The sequence below is a fragment of the Doryrhamphus excisus genome, linkage group LG16, assembly GCF_037039965.1.
Source record: "Doryrhamphus excisus strain RoL-2023G ecotype Guam linkage group LG16, RoL_Dexc_Guam_v1.1, whole genome shotgun sequence".
Lineage (NCBI taxonomy): Eukaryota > Metazoa > Chordata > Actinopteri > Syngnathiformes > Syngnathidae > Doryrhamphus > Doryrhamphus excisus.
In genome coordinates, this window is record NC_136372.1 from 13,465,688 (window position 1) to 13,483,666 (window position 17,979).

General features: G+C 40.7%; 1 protein-coding gene across 2 annotated transcripts in view; it reads left to right on the top strand.

Moving 5' to 3' along the window:
• LOC131102993 (mitochondrial import inner membrane translocase subunit TIM16) overlaps positions 1-17,979 on the top strand; it is a 117,798-nt gene that overhangs the window by 85,290 nt on the left and 14,529 nt on the right. The gene's annotated exons all lie outside the window — the stretch shown is intronic.

Sequence of the window (17,979 nt, forward strand, 5' to 3'; positions counted from 1 at the left end):
GGCTGCTTTATTTGTTGTGCAGCAGACATTGTTTGCATTGCATTTGGATTCCAGGCTGCTAACATCTTGCTGGCACCAATGAAATGTGTATTTTAGCTAATAAGAAGTGTGCGGCAGCATCACGCCTGGTTGGGGGTGGAGGGTTGTGGGGGGGGGGGGGTGCTGACACATCCCAATCTGGCATCAAATGACAATCAGGGACTTCTTGCATCACCTTTCTTTGGTGGTGCATGGAAATGTACACTCTAAAAAGTAATTCAGAGTATCTGTTGACATCACTTGATTTTATACATGAATGCAATGTAAAAAAAAATGTAATTAATTGATTTAGATAAACTTTCTAAGTTTGCTAACTTTATTTTTTAAGTTATGTTCAAATAATAATGTTGGCTATTACATGAACTTAATTTAGAATGTCATATACACTCAAATTTTATTGTTGGTAAGCTTAAAACAAAATTCAAGTTGCCATGACTTAATAAAATTAAGATCTAAAGATGTTTTTTAACATGATTAGATCCCTGTAGACATGAAATAACACCCCTATAGTCACTTTTATACTCCTATTACTCAATATAGTAGGGATAATAAGACATATTTATAAATTGAAGCATTGTTTTTTTTGACATTCTAAATAATTTTTTTGCATTATTAGAGCCCCCCAGATGTTGGCTATTACATGAACTTAATTTAAAAATAATTTTATTGTTGGTAAGCTTAAAACAAAATTCAAGTTGCCATGACTTAATAAAATTAGCTTGGTAACATAATATATACACACACACACACATATATATAGTATATATATATTAAGTTACTGCTACTTAAAAAGTGTACATTGTTATTATAATTAAGTGGACAACAAATTAAACTACTTAGAATAAAATGATTAAGTCAGTTGACTTAACATATTTCTTTGAATTACGAACTTAAAAACTTGTCCCTATGACAACAATTATTCAGTAAGCATTACTTAAAATAAGCTTTGAGTGAAGAGGAAAAGCTAATTTGTGCAATGCAATATTGTTTGTTGGTTCAAAGCAATTTCAAATGAAGTTGTCATAACTAAGAAAGACTAATGAAAACTGTTGCGTTGATTTTTTATTCTGGTATTCTGGTACTTAAGCACATAGAAAACCTGCTCATGACCTTCTAAATATGAGTTTTAAAATGATTAGAGCCCTGTAGACAGGAAATAACACCCCTATAGTCACCTCATCATACCCAACTCACGCAGTAGATATATCCATTAATGAATTTCTTGACTCTATTGACCTCTATTTTTACACACACTGTGAGGTGTGTACAAGCTACTGGTCAGCACATCATCATCTAGTAAAGTTGCAGAATTATCTACCAACACATTATTATACCATTCATATCACTTTTCATATCTAGAGGGCTCTAAAATGTTTAAAAACATATTTAGAAAGCCGTAAGCAGGTTTGTTATGTCTTAAATGTCTTATTTTCTATTATGCTGTCTACTATATTGGGTAATATAAGTGTCAATGTGACTATAGGGGTGCTATTTCATGTCTAGAGGGCTCTAATGATGTGAAAGACTGTATTTAGAAGGTTGTAAACAGACTTTCTATGTCTTAAATGTCTTATTATCTCATATTATGTCTACTATATTGGGTAATATGAATGTAAAGTTGACTATAGGGATGTTATTTCATGTTTAGAGGGCTCTAATGATGTGAAAGACTGTATTTAAAAGGTTGTAAACAGACTTTCTATGTCTTAAATGTCTTATTATCTCATATTATGTCTACTATATTGGGTAATATGAGTGTAAAGTTGACTATAGGGATGTTATTTCATGTTTAGAGGGCTCTAATGATGTGAAAGACTGTATTTAAAAGGTTGTAAACAGACTTTCTATGTCTTAAATGTCTTATTATCTCATATTATGTCTACTATATTGGGTAATATGAGTGTAAAGTTGACTATAGGGATGTTATTTCATGTCTAGAGGGCTCTAATGATGTGAAAGACTGTATTTAGAAGGTTGTAAACAGACTTTCTATGTCTTAAATGTCTTATTATCTCATATTATGTCTACTATATTGGGTAATATGAGTGTAAAGTTGACTATAGGGATGTTATTTCATGTCTAGAGGGCTCTAATGATGTGAAAGACTGTATTTAGAAGGTTGTAAACAGACTTTCTATGTCTTAAATGTCTTATTATCTCATATTATGTCTACTATATTGGGTAATATGAGTGTAAAGTTGACTATAGGGATGTTATTTCATGTTTAGAGGGCTCTAATGATGTGAAAGACGGTATTTAAAAGGTTGTAAACAGACTTTCTATGTCTTAAATGTCTTATTATCTCATATTATGTCTACTATATTGGGTAATATGAGTGTAAAGTTGACTATAGGGATGTTATTTCATGTTTAGAGGCCTCTAATGATGTGAAAGACTGCATTTAAAAGGTTGTAAACAGACTTTCTATGTCTTAAATGTCTTATTATCTCATGTTATGTCTACTATATTAGGTAAGATGAGTGTAAAGTTGACTGTAGGGATGTTATTTCATGTCAGAGGACTCTAACAATGTTGTCAGCACAACTTTTTCCAGGAAGGTTGTGGAATTATCCAGCAACACGACACCGTCCGCCTTTGCTTCTGTTGAAATTTAGAGGAAATAATTGCAGGCAGGCCGTATTTCGGCTCAGGGGAGGGACGGCGGTGATGTCACACTCAGGCCGGAGGCGTAGCGACTCAGATGAGAACAACAGTTCATGAAACGTAGCGGCCTCCGTCCCCCTCGGGCCACCTCCGGCGCGTGGCGCCTGAAGCCACGCCCTCGCCGTCTGTAATGCGTGACTGTACAAAGTACAGGAGGGGGGGAATATGGAGTCCAGATGGAAGAAAAGAGTCTCCTAAAACAGTCAAGCAGTTATCACACCCGCCCGCGATAAAACCAAACCACAGCACCAAGGCCAGGGTTATCGCCTCACGCCGAGGGCGACTTATTTATCTGACTTTTGTGGCTTGTGTGCTTGCTGCACGGCGGGGAGGGGCGACGGTTCCATGACAAACTGCCGACCGCATGTTATGTTTTTGTGTTCAGATGCACGCTTCTGCTTGCAAACACCGAGTTGTTGCAGTACAAATATTTAGTAAAGCACACCACACCACTGTCAACTACAGCCACGTGAACATCATATTGCATCATCACTCATCTACATAGACACAGCAGCAACGTATACAGTAGCACAACGCTAGACTAATTAGTATTGTAGTACAGTAATCCCTGCTTTATGGCAATTAACTGATTCCAGACGCTACCTCGATAAGTCACTTTCTGCCAAGTAGCATTCCTTATTTATAAATGGAATCTTTGGATAGCTCAAGTATTGAAAACCTGTTTACCACATTCTAAAGATGTTTTTTAACATGATTAGATCCCTGTAGACATGAAATAACACTTTTATAGTGTTAGTCACTTTTATACTCCTATTACCCAATATAGTAGAGATATAGTAGACATATTTATAAATTGAAGCATTGTTTTTGGACATTCTAAATAAATTTTTTGCATTATTAGTGCCCCCCCAGACATGAAATAACACCCCTATAGTCACCTTTACACTCCTATTACCCAATAAAGTAGACATAACAAAAGAAAATAAGACATATTTATAAATAAAAGCGTAGAAAACCAGTTCATGACACTCTAAATTCATTTATTTTACATTATTAGAGACCTCTGGACAAGAAATAACACCCCTATAGTCACCTATACACTCATATTACCCAATAAAGTAGACATAACAAGGGCAAATAAGACATATTTATATATCAAAGCATAGAACACCAGTTTATGACATTCTAAATATTTTTTTACATTATTAAAGATCCACTGTGGAGACTCCAAAATCAGGAAAAAGTCGGAAAAAACAAACAAAAATTAAATCAGAGCCCTCTGGACATGAAATAACACCCCTATAGTCACCTATACACTCCGATCACCCAATAAAGTAGACATAACAAGAGAAAATAAGACATATTTATAAATCAAAGCACAGAAAAACAGTTTATGACGTTCAAAATACATTTTTACATAATTAAAGATCCACTGTGGAGACTTCAAAATCAGGAAAAAGCCGGAAAAAAAACAGACAAAAATGAAGTTAGAGCCCTCTGGACATGAAATAACACCCCTATAGTCACCTATACACTCCTATTACCCAATAAAGTAGATATAGCAAGTAAGACACATTTATAAATTAAAGCATAGAAAACCAGTTTATGACATTCTAAATACATTTTTACATGATTAAAGATCCACTGTGGAGACAAAACAAACAAAAATTAAATAAGAGCCCTATGGACATGAAATAACACCCCTACAGTCACCTATACACTCCTGTTACCCAATATAGGAGACATAACAAGACATAAATAAGCATTGAGAAAGCCCCTTGCTGTTCTTTTTGTACTTCCTGTCGTTGTCTCATCAATGGAACATTACTGACACCTGGTGACCAGTGTAGAATGCTACTTCGCGTCTTTGAATGTATCTTCTAAATGCCTTATAATTGTAGTGGATTAGTTCATTTAGACATTTTTATACTGGAGAATGCTTAAAAATCTGTTTAAAAAGGTAAAACGTGATTAAATCAGTGGTGCTGCACAGCTTTGCTCCATCAGATGACATCTTTTGCTCCATTCTCCTTTCTTTTGACCCGGTTTGCCAGCAGCCACCAGTCATTATCCACGGCTGTTTGTGTCCGCCAATAGGAAGAAGAACCTCTCTCAAGCGTCCGGTGCCGAGCTCGGCCTGGCTTGCCAACAACCACCAGCGCTTTGCCAACGGAGGGGCGGCCAAAGCCGCTTGCACCGAGGCATACATGGCGTTTTATCGCGCGTTACGCCCGTGACTGCATGTGCTGTGACCAGCTTGCATCCAAGCCCGCTTCATAACCCGGCCCCCGGGGAGCCAGTAAAGCTCCGACGTGGTGTGGAGTCAGTTAAGTTAAGTGTTTAAAGCTGCGGGGCCTCAGCGGCATCCTTGGAAGGCCCGGGATTATTTCTGATGGAGGCCCCCGCCCCGGCTAATAGTATGCCCTTTGTGAGTATATCTGCATATGCATTGGCATTTTCTCTCGGGTGCGTTCTAAGCGAGATGCCTTGACTGCCAAACCCCGCGTCTTCCCGTCACACCTAAATACGCTGTGACGCCAGCATGTGTGGGCTCCTGCGAGACGGGAGCGGGTTCTGCCGCTCTTCCCACAGCAGCCCGCTGGCGAGGAAAAGGCTACTGTGGGAACTCGCTAAAGAAAAGCAGGAATGGGAACCTGAAAATGACACAAATATGGAATCATAAATGCTGTCCAAGCAGAAGTTATCCTGGTTAGCCTGAGGACAAACACGTCCATAAAACTGTCTTTTGTAGCCCAGCGCTGCATAATATATAACGCTTTTATTTTGGTACCGTCATGGAAGCGTGTGTGAAAAATATTATATTCGCCTTTGTCACTGTTTGTCTGTCAGGAGGAGACTGAAGATGTTCTCAGTTTCAGCATCTCCGCCTCCTAAAAACTGAGCTACTTTGAGTGGATTGGGCTATTGAACGTACCCATGTGTTAGCGAGTAGACTATGGGCTTTGACTTTTTGGATTATTTGCAGTCTTTCTATTTATTTTTGTTATATAAACTGGCAGTTATGATTGATAACTGGTGGGAGGAGACTTTGCATGAAGTATATGACATGTACCTTTCACACGCATGTACCCATGTGTGAGCAGGTAGACCGTGGGCTTTGACTTTTTGGATTATTTGTAGTCTTTCTATTTATTTTTGTTATATAAACTGGCAGTTATGATTGATAACTGGTGGGAGGAGACTTTGCATGAAGTATATGACATGTACCTTTCACACGCATGTACCCATGTCTGAGCTGGTAGACCGTGGGCTTTGACTTTTTGGATTATTTGTAGTCTTTCTATGTTTTTTGTTATGTAAGATGGTGGTTATCATTGATAACTGGTGGGAGGAGACTTTGCATGAAGTATATGACGTGTACCTTTCACACGCATGTACCCATGTGTGAGCAGGTAGACCGTGGGCTTTGACTTTTTGGATTATTTGCAGTTTTTCTATGTTTTTTTGTTATATAAAATGGCAGTTATGATTGATAACTGGTTGGAGGAGCCTTTGCATTAAGTATATATGACATGTACCTTGCACACGCATGTGCCCATGTCTGAGCTGGTGGACCGTGGGCTTTGACTTTTTGGATTATTTGCAGTCTTTCTATGTTTTTTTGTTATGTAAAATGGCGGTTATGATTGATAACTGGTGGGAGGAGCCTTTGCATGAAGTATATGGCGTGTACCTTGCACACGCATGTGCCCATGTCTGAGCTGGTAGACCGTGGGCTTTGACTTTTTGAATTATTTGTAGTCTTTCTATTTATTTTTGTTATGTAATATGGTGATTATCATTGATAACTGGTGGGAGGAGACTTTGCATGAAGTATATGACATGTACCTTTCACACGCATGTACCCATGTCTGAGCTGGTAGACCGTGGGCTTTGACTTTTTGGATTATTTGCAGTCTTTCTATGTTTTTTTGTTATGTAAAATGGCAGTTATGATTGATAACTGGTGGGAGGAGACTTTGCATGAAGTATATGACATGTACCTTTCACACGCATGTACCCATGTCTGAGCTGGTAGACCGTGGGCTTTGACTTTTTGGATTATTTGCAGTCTTTCTATGTTTTTTTGTTATGTAAAATGGCAGTTATGATTGATAACTGGTGGGAGGAGACTTTGCATGAAGTATATGACATGTACCTTTCACACGCATGTACCCATGTCTGAGCTGGTAGACCGTGGGCTTTGACTTTTTGGATTATTTGCAGTCTTTCTATGTTTTTTGCTGTGTAAGATGGTGGTTATCATTGATAACTGGTGGGAGGAGACTTTGCATGAAGTATATGACGTGTACCTTTCACACGCATGTACCCATGTGTGAGCAGGTAGACCGTGGGCTTTGACTTTTTGGATTATTTGCAGTTTTTCTATGTTTTTTTGTTATATAAAATGGCAGTTATGATTGATAACTGGTTGGAGGAGCCTTTGCATGAAGTATATATGACATGTACCTTGCACACGCATGTGCCCATGTCTGAGCTGGTGGACCGTGGGCTTTGACTTTTTGGATTATTTGCAGTCTTTCTATGTTTTTTTGTTATGTAAAATGGCGGTTATGATTGATAACTGGTGGGAGGAGCCTTTGCATGAACTATATGGCGTGTACCTTGCACACGCATGTGCCCATGTCTGAGCTGGTAGACCGTGGGCTTTGACTTTTTGAATTATTTGTAGTCTTTCTATTTATTTTTGTTATGTAATATGGTGATTATCATTGATAACTGGTGGGAGGAGCCTTTGCATGAAGTATATGACATGTACCTTGCACATGCATGTGCCCATGTGTGAGTGAGTAGACCTTGGGCTTTGACTTCGTGGATTATTTTAAAGATCTTTCTATGTATCTGTATTGTGCAGAGTGTCAGTTGTTGTTAATAACTGGTGGGAGGAACCTTTGCATGGAGTATATGACATGCCTATTGCACACACGTGTGCCCATGTGTTACCGAGTATACCATGGGCTTTGAGTTTGTGGATTATTTGTAGTCTTTCTATTTATTTTTGTTATGTAAGGTCATCATTGATAACTGGTGGGAGGAGCTTTTGTGTGGAGTATATTAAATTTACATTGCACACGCATGTGCCCATGTGTGAGCGAGTAGACCGTGGGCTTTGACTTTGTGGATTATTTTTAGTCTGTATTAATATTGTGCAAGGTGGCAGATGTCATTAATAACTGGTGGGAGGAGCCTTTGCATGGAGTATATGACAGACACAAGGCATGCATGCTCGTCGTCTTGCTTGAGCGGACGTGTGCAGGATGTTGTAGCTGATATCTAGTCAATGAGTTTTTCTTCTGCAAGATGGCAGCTATTCATAATAACTGGCGGGAGGAGCACTCATGTTCATGACATGTGAGTTTTTTGCGTGCATGCCATGGTTGATTCCGAGTCCAGGCCTTAAAGATTGTTTGTGGTGGAGGAGTTGAAGTTTAGCTAGCTATGAACTACTATGAACTTAAAGGCAACAGAAAGTCAACACGGAGTTCCTGAGCCGGACAAGCCATTAATGTGTGTGTGTTCCGGATCAAGACGATCCAGGGCTTATGGAGATATCACGGAGCTTACTGCCAATGTTTCTCCGAGGGACTGGGATGAGCTGTGGTCCACCAGACCCTCCTGCTGTCTGTTTGGATAGCACGGCTATCTGGAGCTAAAGGATGGATTACATCTTATCACTGTGGTGCTGATAAGAAAGATAGAAGACAAGAGGGTGCAGAGAGGCCTGAGATGGGGGGGCGGGGATACTGGGGGGGTCGCTCATTGGTCGAACAGATTGATCAATGTCGCTGATGTCACATGATGTCATTTTCAAAGCTCAATGATCGGTTCGTTTTCCAGATCCAACAAAGGATGACTGGAATGCTCCGGAGTCTTTCTGCTCTTCAAGCGGCAGTTATATGGAATAACTGGTGGGCGGAGCGTTGCATCCGTCGTGTGGAGCAAATCTAACCTTCTTAAATCAAAGGGGCCACAATTCCAAGCCTCACAAAGAAAGGCTTGTGTTTGATTACCATCAGGCACATGACGGGAGCGTGCCGTCCCAACGCTGAGCTGCAAGTAATAAGCCTGGAATATTCCCAACTTTACTGAGCAGGAAAACAATATCATAAAGCCTGATAGGAAACACGTGCAGGTGTGATAAAAATATCATAAAGCCATGTTTAAAAATAGCTACATGTACATTGATGTCCGACATGGTCAGGATGTACTGAAGTCGGCTAGCTCCTCACGTTAGCCTCTGGGACGCTCGCTCTTAGCTAAAGGTCATGACGCTCGTAGGTATTCCTCGGTAGGGAATTCATATTTCATATTTAATAGAAGCTCCCGAAGGCTTGAGTCTCCGCTTCCTTGCTCGCCGCTGAGTCAATGGGTATCAATTGATATCAATGAGTAGATAGGGAATCAAACCGATGCAGGACGTCGCTTTCACCGCATGTACGATTATGCTTGAATAAACAAACAGCTAGCTAACAAACAGGAAGAACTGAAGTGATTGCTGATTGATATGTCATGTTACAATCATCGATATCAGCTGATATCGGCATAGGACAGTTAGTGTTGGACAATATCGGCATATTATTGGCAAAGAAGCCATTCATTCATTCATTCATTTCTTACCGCTTTTCCTCACGAGGGTCGTGGGGGTGCTGGAGCCTATCCCAGCTGTCTTCAGGCGAGAGGCGGGGGACACCCTGGACTGGTGGCCAGCCAATCACAGGGCACATATAGACAAACAACCATTCACACTCACATTCATACCTATGGAATTAACAATTAACTGGAATTAACCTAGCAATTAACCTCGCATGGGTTTTTTTTTTTGAATGTGGGAGGAAACTGGAGTACCCGAAGAAAACCCACGCATGCACGGGGAGAACATGCAAACTCCACACAGAGATGGCCGAAGGTGAAGTTGAACCCTGGTCTCCTAGCTGTGAGGTCTGCACACTAACCACTCGACCGAAGCCAGTTTTTATTTAATATTTCATGTTTATACTAGTAAAATGACATTAGTTTCCTCATAATACATTGCAATATTCATTCATTCATTCATTTTCTATCGCTTTTCCTCACGAGGGTCGCGGGGGCTGCTGGAGCCTATCCCAGTTGTCTTCGGGCGAGAGGCGGGGTACACACTGGACTGGTGGCCAGCCAATCACAGGGCACATATAGACAAACAACCATTCACACTCACATTCATACCTATGGACAATTTGGAGTTGCCAATTAACCTAGCATGTTTTTGGAATGTGAGAGGAAACCGGAATACCCAGAGAAAACCAATGGAATTGAACGCGGGTCTCTTAGCTGTGAAGCCTACGTGCTAAACACTTGTCCACTGTGCATTCATTTAATTAATTTTACGTTACATTCATTCATTCATTTTCTATTGCTTATCCTCACGGAGGTCGCGAGGGTGCTGGAGCCTAGGGTGCTGGTACACCCTGGCTGGTGGCCAGCCAATCACAGGGCACATATAGACAAACAACCATTCACACTCACATTCATACCTATGGACAATTTGGAGTCGCTACTTAACCTAGCATGTTTTTTTTTTGGAATGTGGGAGGAAACCGGAGTACCCGGAGAAAACCAACGCATGCACGGGGAGAACATGCAAACTCTGAAGGTGGAATTGAACCCTGGTCTCCTAGCTGTTAGGCCTGCGCGCTAACCACTCGTCCGCCGTGCAGCGGCAAAGAAGCCAGTTTTTATTGAATATGTCATGTTTATGCTAGTAAAATGACATTAGTTTCCTCATAATATTGCAATATTATTCCTGTAAAATGACTTTATTGTGGTAAAATGGAGTCGTGTTATTACTCCCATTGATGTAAGAAAGCCCTAACAATGTTTGTAAACAAACAAACAGCCAGACTAGACTGTTTTCCTCCAGGCTGATCAAGATATAGCAGACAGGCAAGTGCAAAGAGGAGGGAAAAAAAAAAAAGACGATAATTGCGTGTTTGCAAGCGTGTGGGCAAGTCACCAATCGGGCCTGAGCTCAAGTCCGTTTTGTCGTACGGGCTCGCTTCTCATTCAGGCTTTTCAAGTCCAGGCCACGGTTGCCGCTAACGACCGCTTTCTCTTTCTGTCCTCCAACTCTCCCACGTAGCGGCACGCATTTCAAAGCACACACACACACAAGTCATGATTTACGACACCCAAACAATCTCATCTCTCGTCTCATCTTTGCTTTTTTTTTGGTGTCTTCTTGTAAATCTGTCGGGTCCTGAGAGGTTTTTTTTAGTGCTTCTCGCTGAAGATATAGTCCCTTAAACAGGGGAAGGTGAGGCCAAGTGGGTCTTTCTTCCAAAAAAAACCCTTAGAGCTGATTTGAACTTATCATGCTTGCTTTTAATAAGCCAGGCGTACATTCAAGCAAACCTTGTGTGTGTGTGTATGTGTGTGTGTGTGTGTGTATGTGTGTGTGTGTGATGGCAACTTGCAGCCTTGAGAAACATCTTTCCTGCCGCTCTGAATGTTTTATCCCGAGCAGGAGTCCACTTTATTGCGTTTTGAGCTGACGGATGAGCGAGAGAGATAAGCAAGTACGAACGAAGAGACCAGACCCTCGGCCTCGCCGCCAGATAGGCGATAAACGTGTGCGTCTACGCCCGGATAAAAGTCAGTCAAAACAACGCGGCTCCATGTGACAATCAGCAACATGGCGCCCGTGATGGAAGTCTTTTTTTTGGGGGGGGGGGGTCACGTTTTCGGGAAAGACCTATAAGTTATTTGCTCTTTGGACACTCGCTGACACTATTCATTAATAATAATGCTGTATTGTGCTTGAATACGGTGCATTATTAGTAAACAAAATTATGCAAATTTGACTTTTTTGCTTAATTGAAGCATTCATTCATTTTCTACCGCTTATCCTCACAAGAGTCGCAAGGGGTGCTGGAGCCTATCCCAGCTGTCTTCGGGCGAGAGGCGGGATACACCCTGGACTGGTCGCCAGCCAATCACAGGGCACATATAGACAAACAACCATTCACACTCACATTCATACCTATGGACAATTTGGAGTGGCCAATTAACCTAGCATGTTTTTGGAATGTGGGAGGAAACCGGAGTACCCGGAGAAAACCCACGCATGCACGGGGAGAACATGCAAACTCCACACGGAGATGGTCGAGGGTGCAATTGAACCCTGCGCGCTAACCACTAATCATCCTGGGTCAAAAGTTCCAGTTTGAGGTAGAAATTCGTTCATTTTCTACCGCTTATCCTTACGAGGATCACAGGGGGGTGCTGGAGCCTATCCCAGCTGTCTTCGGGCGAGAGGCAGGGTACACCCTGGACTGGTGGCCAGCCAATCACAGGGCACATATAGACAAACAACCATTCACACTCACATTCATACCTATGGACAATTTGGAGTCGCTAATTAACCTAGCATGTTTTTGGAATGTGGGAGGAAACCGGAATACCCGGAGAAAACCCACGCATGCACGAGGAGAACATGCAAACTCCACACAGAGATGACAGAGGGTGGAATTGAACTCGGGTCTCCTAGCTGTGAGGCCTGCGCGCTAACCACTCAGTCACCGTGCAGCCTAATTGATGTTCAAGCATAAGATTGACTCTCCTTCTGTGACCTCAAGAGACTTGTTCCGGTTGTGCCCCATGGTGGCTGCAGACGAGTTCCCACGACCCCCCCCCACCCAGTCTTCAGGTCATGTAATGGTCATCTAGACCAGGCCCTTGATGCGGAACCACTCGGGGTTAACGTGGAACGTGTCTCTTCCGGGTTTTCCGCAGCCATCAACAAGCATCTGTTTGTGTTTGTGTGTGTTCCACGTCTGCGGTCCACAGATGGGGGTCAAGGGTCTTCGCTGCTTTTACAGCTTTGCTAGTCTGGGTCGGTTTTAGCGAATACTGATGCTTTGTACAGTAGAACGTCACAAGGTACGTATCAGACATTTTTAGGGGGAAAAGAAGTTATCTGCACTTTTTGTGTGTGTGTAGCTTTAATGCTAATGAGCTGTCCACAGCTGCACGGTGGTTGAGTGGTTAGTGCACAGACCTCACAGCTAGGAGACCAGGGTTCAATTCCACCCTCTGCCATCTCTGTGTGTGGTTTGCATGTTCTCCTCGTGCATGCGTGGGTTTTCTCCGGGTACTCCGGTTTCCTCCCACATTCCAAAAACATGCTAGGTTAATTAGCGACTCCAAATTGTCCATAGGTATGAATGTGAGTGTGAATGGTTGTTTGTCTATATGTGCCCTGTGATTGGCTGGCCACCAGTCTAGGTCACCAGTCCAGCACCCCCGCGACCCTCGTGAGAATAAGCGGTAGAAAATGAATGAATGAATGAGTAAAATTAGCGGACAAGTGGTTAGCACGTAGACCTCACAGCTAAGGGACCGAGTTCAATTCCATGGGTTTTCTCCGGGTACTCCGGTTTCCTCCCACATTCCAAAAACATGCTAGGTTAATTGGCGACTCCAAATTTAAAAATTTAATTACATAATTTGATGTGGTCAGGCTGCACGGCAGTTGGGAGACCCGAGTTCAATTCCACTCTCGGCCATCTCTCGTGAGGATAAGCAGTAGAAAATGAATAAATGAATATAACCTTTTTTTTTTTACTTTTGTCACAACCAAAAGGACCCAGGAGCCGCAGGTTGCTTCCCTTGTTGCAGATTGTTGATGTTTTGCGGAGGCGTGTGCATGGATAAACATTGTTGTGTTAAAGTTCAGTCATCCAGGATCCGGTCCTGAAGAGAACAGGTCCGGACTAAGCGGACTAACCCCTTCCCTCTGACAGTCCTCGCTTTTCTTACCTCTCAGGACCGTAGCCGTCAGTCCTAATTCCCTTCTAATGAAATAGCTTGTGAGGGTAGCCAGCGTGGGCATGCATGCACTTTATTAAACACACCAAGTATCCTTCAGTATATTTCAGAGACGTCATGCTGCTTCATCAAACTGCATGCTGAGCATCCTGGAACTGGCAGTTTCAAAGGATCTTTTGACAACTCAATGCAGACTTTTTACGATACGGCAGTAGCACCGGTATTAGTATCAGTACTGAGGATGCTTTAGTGTCACGGGTCAATTGGATTAACTTATTTTCTCTTATTATGTCTACTATGTTGGGTGATAGGAGTGTAAATGTGTTAACTATCAACTATCAAAATATTGTGGCACTATTTGGTAATGGTTTTATTTGATTTGAACATGCATCAGATTACAATTGAATGCATCACATAATCAGTTCACAGTTCCACATGTCCAAAAGGAGTAGGAAGAAGCAAAGCTTATTAAATCCTACCCCCTTCGTCTGGTACTTTTACAATCAGTAACTGTTATATTTGTTCACTTCCTGCTTTCATAATATTGTTTAAAAGTTTTTTTGTTGTTGTTTTTTTTGTCCCGTACGGAAGTACGAGGTGGTATGACCATAAAATGACATAATGGGTACCATAGTAAGTGTCAATATAGTGATATATATAGCACATCATGACTGGTTCAATAATTTAAATATTTTATTTTATTTTATTTTATTTTATTTTACTTTACTTTATTTTATTTTACGTCATTTTATTTTATTTTATTTTATTTTACTCTATTTAATTTTACTTTATTTTACTTTATTTCACTTTATTTTACTTTACTTTACTTTATTTTAGTTGAGTTGAGTTGAGTTCAGTTGAGTTTAGTTTAGTTTATTTGTCCCGTACCGTAGTACAAGGTGATATGACCATCCAATGACATAATGTGTACCATAGTAAGTGTCAATATAGTGATATATATAGCATAGCATCATGACTGGTTCAAGACTCTTCATCCTTGTATTTAGCAAACATCAACTGCTTGTATTGTTTCTTGAATTGGCTCATCGTTGTGCATTGTTTGAGTTCCTTACTCAATCCATTCCATAGTTTGATTCCACATACTGAAATGCTATGGCTTTTTAACGTAGTCCTAGCATATAAGTGTTTCAAATTTAGTTCTTCCCTGAGATCATATTTCTCCTCTCTGGTAGAGAAGTTTTAACTGTGATAAATGATGATTAATGTACTCCAATATAGTAAAAAACTAAACAAAACAGGATATGTCCTGTATAAAGTGGACATTTGGTCACCCCAGTGTAGCCTTTTTTTTCTCCGGGAGTGCTTAAGAGCAGCCACCTGTAGAGGTGAACTCCATTTCATCAGGGACGGATTATTCCTTCCTTTGTGGAGGAGACTTTGAACCGCAGAGAAGGTGTGGCTAAAACCATTAGCCGTGTCCAAGATCTTCAAATGGCTGTAATAACGTGAGATCAGGGTATGTTCCGGCCCAGCAACTGACTGCAGAACCAAAGAACATTCCACACCCCGGCCAAGGCCTACCTCATAAAAGTCCTGCGAGCCATTGACCTGAACCACTGCTCAATTTATCATCCTCATATTTTCTCCCCATATACTCGCAATCCTTATTGTTTGTTTTCCCACCGAGCAACGAGGAGAGCCTTTCCCTCCGCCTGAACTCAAAACCGTGTTTGCAAAGTGTATGATAAGATACACACGTCTTAGTCGGAGTTGTGGCTCTGATGCTGAATGCTTCTTACGGCGTGCGCTTTCTGGAGATCAACCTGGAGGAAAACCACAGCTCACTCGGTCACATGGTCACACAGCATGCTGATGACATCTCCAGAAGTCTGGAGAACGCTTCTTTCGAAACAGTGCACGGATTTAGCACGGTTATTTTCATTGTTAGAACATAGAAAACCTGTTTCTCTTCTTCTGAATACCTTATTAACATCATTAGAGCCCTCTAGACATGAAATAACACCCCTACAATCGCTCCGATTATGCAATATAGTATACATAATAACAGAAAACCTGACCATCTAAATATGCTTTTTTGTAACATTATGAGAGCCCTCAAGACATGAAATAACACCCCTATAGTCACATTTACACTCCTGTTACTCATTATAGTAGACATAGTAAGAGAAAATAAGACTTAGAAAACCTGTTTATGACCTTCTTTGTCACCTTCTGAATATGTTTTGTGACATTATTAGAGCCCTCTAGACATGAAATAACACCCCCAGAGTCACCTTTACACTCCTATTACCAATATAGTAGACATAATAACAGACAATAAGACATAGAAAGCCTGTTTATGACCTTCTAAATATGTTTTTGAACATTATTAGAGCCCTCAAGACATGAAATAACACCCCCACAGTCACCTTTTCACTCCTGTTACCCATTATAGTAGACATATTAAGAGAAAATAAGACTTAGAAAACCTGTTTGTCACCTTCTAAATATGTTTTGTGACATTATTAGAGCCCTCTAGACATGAAATAACACCCCTACAGTCACCTTTACAGTCCTATTAACAATATAGCAGACATAATAACATATACATAGACATAGAAAACCTGTTTATGACCTTCTAAATATGTTTAACGTTATGAGAGCCCTCAAGACATGAAATAACACCTCTACAATCACTCCTATTTCTGATATAGTTGACATAATAACAGAAAATAAGAATTAAAAAAAATTGATGACCTTTTAAATATGTTTTTAAACATTATTAGTGCCCTCAAGACAGGAAATAACACCCCCACAGTCACGTTTTCACTCATGTTACCCACTATACTAAACATAATAAGAGAAAATAAGACATAGAAAACCTACGTATTTGTCACCTTCTAAATATGTTTTGTAACATGAGAGCCCTCAATACATGAAATAACACCCCTATAGTCACCTTTACACTCCTATTACCAATATAGTAGACATAATAAGAGAAAATAAGACATAGAAAACCTGTTTTTCACCTTCTAAATATGTTTTGTAACATTGCGAGAGCCCTCAAGACATGAAATAACACCCCTATAGTTACCGTTACACTCCTATTTCCCAATATAGTAGACACAAGACATAAATAAGACAGTATAACCTATGTATGACCTTGGAAATGTGTTTTGTAACATTATGAGAGCCCTCAAGACATGAAATAACACCCCTATATGCTTGAAAATGCTTGACTTCGGCTGGAAAATCCATATATTTGCTTAAATGTGTATATTGTTTTTCTACTAATAGGCCATATTTAGCCATGAGTTAGCATGATTTATTAATTTATAGATTATTTGTAAAACTGATTGAGTGAAGCTGTGGAATTTGATAAAAGATCTCATGAGATTAAAACGTGACATGATTTCACATGCAGTAAAAAAAAACTGAACAGCCAGGCATGGGTTTTATAGCTATTTTATAGCTATTTAGCATGTGTGTGTGTGTGTGTGTGTGTTTTTAAAGCTGTTACCACCATAAGTTTTTGATCACTGTATTTTGGTGGATTTGGGTCTCCGCACATTTCCAGGTTGTCCTGTGCTTGAATGAGTTATGTGATTCTTTTCATTCCCACTTGACCCGTGTGATGCTAATCTGCACAACAGGCTTACGTGTGCGTGTGCATAGCAGCACGTTATTAGCGTCGGCGGCGTATGCGTCACCAAACTGTGAGAAGCGCATACATCTACATATAGTATCATATGTAAACGCGTGCATGTGTGGGAAAACGGGCCTGCGGTGTGGTGAAGCGTGATGGTAAACAGAGGCCGCTTATCAGCGATATTATGTGGCGCTATTTAACTTTATTGTGAGAAAATCACAGATAAGAGCAGAAGAAAGGGAAGGCAATTTAGGGAAATGATTTGGTTTGAAGGCACACTGAGTAGCGGGTGCAAGGTATGGGAATGGGGGGGTGTTTACAGACTCCCCGTGGACTCGCTCGGACATGGGAACACACATTTATGCCCCAAAAGAGCATGGCCGCCTGTTTGTGTGTGTGAGATTCGGTGAGAATGGAACGGATTAATGACGCGAACCAGAGTTTGAAGGATAATGTGTGTTTTTGCTAGCATGCCACTAAAGCTTTACTTCCTGTTTGGTGCTATGGCAAAATACTCATTTTTTCACACTCAAGTAAAATCCTATTCTGCCTCCTCATCCCTCAAATCGCCTTAAAGCTGCTCAAAGTGTGACATGAAGCAGGTGACTCGGATTCTGTGCAGGTTGCCTTGAGATGTGATCTGTAATGAAGTTAAAATAATAACACAGATTGTTAACGATATCATAATTAGTTTTAAAGGAATGAAAAGGGGTTGTATGTTCATTTGGCCTTTAGTCGTTTTTCCCCTTGGTTTGTAGCACCATCTAGTGGTGTATATATGAAGTAAAGGTTCTCTTCGGTTTTGAGTCGTATTTATTGATTGGTTGCTTGGTTTTAAATCGACACAATTAGAGCTGTAACGATATTAACATTTCATTATT